Genomic DNA, 3,983 nt, shown 5'->3' with positions numbered 1-3,983 from the left:
CACCTGGCTCCCATTTTGACGTTATCAATGACGTTTTGGGCAGACAAGAGAAGATAAGGATTGTCACCAAGTCAAGAGTTGGTCACCCACTCATCAATTAGTCATCAAATCAATAGTACCTAATTTTGGCCTATAAAAGGAGGCATTTTCCAAGCATTTAAGCATCTTGGTTTCCAGATCAAGATCATGCTCTTGCTTTCTCTTTTTGTATTTTTTGTAATGTTTATGCTTTGCTTTCATTAATATCAAGTTTATGCCTTTCATTTCCTTTCATTTACTTAGTTAACTTTTACCTTATTTATGTTCTTATTTTGTTTATTTATTATTATTATTATTATTATTACTACTACTACTAGTATTATTATTATTATTATTATTATTATTATTGCTACTAATATTATTGTTGTTTATAATTTGTACAATTAACCTCCCTATGGTTCGACCCCGGTCTTGCCGGGTTATTTATTACTTCGACACTCCTACAATTGGGAGAAGACATCAATCTTTTAGTCGTGTCAAGTTTTTGGCGTCGTTGCCGGGGAGGCAAGTTTTGTATAAATTATAGTAGTTATTTTATTTTCTCTTTTCACTTTTCTTGTATATAACTTTGTTTCTTTTCTCTTATTTCTTCTTCTTTTGTTTTCTTCTTCCTTTTATTTTATTCCTACACGTGCATGAGAGTGTGGTCACGTAAATCAAGTCGTAGACTTTGTAGGGTATCCTCATCATTTTCAGAAAATATGGCCGAAGAAGATAATCAATCACTTCATAATGAGAATAATGAGAATAACAGTGCTAGAATACTTAGAGACCACATGAATCCCACAAGAACAAGTGCACCATCATGCATAGTTTTTCCTCCCGATGCATCTCATTTTAATTTTAAACTAGGTATTATTCAACTTTTACATTCTTTTCATGGCTTAGAATTGGAAAATCCATACTTGTATTTAAGGGAATTTAAGGAGGTCTGCAACACATATAATAATTTAAATTGTAGCATGAACACCATCAAATTAAAGCTTTTTCCTTTTTCATTAAAAGATAAAGCTAAAACATGGCTATAAAATTTAAGACCAGGATCCATTCGTGCTTGGGATGAAATGCAACAACAGTTTTTAAAGAAGTTTTTCCCATTTCAGAGAAGAAACTCTTTCAAAAGGCAAATCACCACTTTCACTCAAAAACCAGGAGAAACATTTTACCAATGTTGGGATAGGTATCGAGACTTGCTAAATACTTGCCCTCATCATGGTTTTGAAACATGAAGATTGGTTTCATATATTTATGAGGGGTTAACACCTAGAGATAGGCAAATGGTTGAATTGATGTGTAATGGAACTTTTGAAGATAAAGACCCTGATGAAGCAATGAAGTACTTAGACTTGTTAGCTGAAAATGCACAAAATTGGGACACCGTGGGTACTTATGAGGTACCGAGTAAAACTCAACCTCATACATCTAGTGGAGGCATGTACAATCTTAAAAAAGATCATGACCTTCAAGCCAAGTTTGCATCTTTAGCTAGAAAAGTCGAGGCACTAGAATTAAAAAGGAGTGGTCAATTAAAATCTATTGAAAACATTGTGTGTCAAATATGTGAAACAAATGAACATTCAACCAGTAATTGTCCAACCTTGCCTTCTTTTAAGGAATGTCTCCATGAACAAGCCTATGCTTTAAACAGTTTCCAAAGGGCCAACCACAACCCATACTCCCAAACATACAACCCTGGTTGGATAAATCATCAAAATTTCAGTTGGAAGGGTGACAATGCAAAAACTTCACCAACACAGTTTCAAACACCCCATAATTTCCAAAATTCTGATGGATATACACCTTCTTATGCTTCACCTCTTAGAAGTAATTTTGAGGAGACATTATATGCATTCATTAAAAAGCAAGAGACAATCAACACTCAACTTACTCAAAGCATAACAGATTTTAAAGACACTCTTGCAAAATTCACACCTGCTCTCAGTTTTCAAGAGCAAGGCAAGTTTCCATCTCAATCACAGCAAAATCCCAAGGGGCAATACAATGCAAATGCAAGTAGTTCTGGAAGTCAACACATGGATCAAGTCAAATCAGTCATCACTCTTTGTAGTGGTAAGGTTATTCAAAAACCAATTCTTGAACCTTGTGAGAAAGATGATGAGTCAATCTCTAAGGGTAAGGAAGGGGTTGAATTTGAACGTTGCAAAGAAAAGACTGATTCCGCTCCAGCACTTTCATTTTCTCATGCCATGACCAATCAGGAAGAAGTCAAGGATGAAAAAGGCACCGAAAATATTGATGCGGATCTTTTATCAAAAGTGACAACAGATTTGACACCCGACATCACACCAATTGATGATTACTTTCCTGATGAATCCTTACTTTCTCTTAGTTCAATGCCTTGGTTTGTTAAAAATATCAATTTTCTTGCTTCAGGATTTTTGCCAGCTCACTAGAGTACCGAAGACAAAAGAAACTTTTTGAGCAACGTGCAAAATTTTTATTGGGATGACCTTTACTTATTGAATTATTGTCCTGATCAAATATTTCAAAGATGCATTTCCAACAGTGAGGTAAGTAATGTCATTAAATTTTGTCACTCTAAGGCACGTGGGGATCATTTCTCATCAAAAAAGAGAATTGTAGAAATCTTACAAAATGGATTTTACTAGCCCACCATATTCAAGGAATCACATGCATTCTGTAAAACCTGTGAAAATTGTCAAAAAGTGGGATTTATTTCAAAACACAGATAATCTTCTATTAACTCTTAAGTCTCATCATATTCGAGATAAGCATTGTGCAATTCATAACTTATGAATCTATTTTCATAAAGAACATGCTTGACATAGTCTTGGGAATCTAACTAAAAAAGACCTTGTTTGCCAATTTTTAAGAAAACTAGATGGGAAGCCTATCCCTGACCCATAGAGGGCGTTTGAGCCGTTCTTGGACGTAAAACCAAGGGAAGATGTGAGCCACAATCATAACTACCAGTACATACACATGATTTTTCAAAAATAAAAAATAAATAAAGAGAGAGAGTGTGTGTGAGACTCCAGCTGTCCTACACATAGGTCGTATGATTGCCCTTTTAATTTCTCATCTATAAAATCCTCTCTTCCTTCCCTTCATTTCTACTCAACCCATACATTCAACAAATATAGAAGTGTGTAGAAATGGCAAGTTCCTCACGTCATCAAATAAAAAGTATTTGTGTTTTCGGTGGATCTAGTCCAGGGAAAGAAAAAGAGTTTTTAGAATCAGCAAATCATCTTGGTCAGGTACTAGCTGAGAGAAAGATTTATTTAGTGTATGGGGGAGGCAGTCTTGGGTTAATGAGAGGTGTGTCAATAGCTGCATTTTTAGGAGGTAGTCAAGTTTTGGGGTCGTCCCCGAAGCTTTGGCTCAAGGGGACATCATTGGAAAAACAATTGGAGAGGAACTACAGGTCTCCACAATGTCGGCTCGAATGAATGCAATGTTTAACCATGTTGGTGCCTTCATTGCTTTACCAGGTGGTTTAGGCATATTGGAAGAGATCTTTCATATTTCCTCTTGGGCCCAACTGCACATTCACTATAAACCCATAGGTTTGTTAAATGTTAATGGTTATTATAATAAGTTGTTGTCTTTTCTTGATCATGCTATGGAACAGGAATTTCTAACATCTTCTGCACGACAAATCATAATCTCTACTGCTACTAGTGAACAATTGATTGACCAACTACAATCTTTCATTCCTGTGATTGATCCCTCCATGAGTCGCATAAATTGGTTATCTAAGGAAAGCCATAAAAAGCTTAAATTAGATTTGAGCCTTCATTTATGAATCTTTGTGTCTTTTGGTTTTATTATTATGTTTTATTGTTTCTTATATTTTTTTTAGTGTGTTTCAGGTTTGTCCATGTTCGTTATTTCAGGTGATATCTTATATACTCTATATTTCTATCTTAGAACATTGAGGACAATGTCTCCTTTTGGTT

The 3,983-nt window shown here is 35.0% G+C and overlaps 1 pseudogene; it reads left to right on the top strand.

Moving 5' to 3' along the window:
• The window catches only part of LOC105139998 (ABC transporter G family member 26-like), a 40,817-nt pseudogene that overhangs the window by 19,910 nt on the left and 16,924 nt on the right, over window positions 1-3,983 (top strand).

This window comes from Populus euphratica, unplaced genomic scaffold (assembly GCF_000495115.2).
Source record: "Populus euphratica unplaced genomic scaffold, PopEup_1.0 scaffold113.1, whole genome shotgun sequence".
Classification (NCBI taxonomy): domain Eukaryota; kingdom Viridiplantae; phylum Streptophyta; class Magnoliopsida; order Malpighiales; family Salicaceae; genus Populus; species Populus euphratica.
This window is presented reverse-complemented; position numbering and strand designations above follow the sequence as displayed.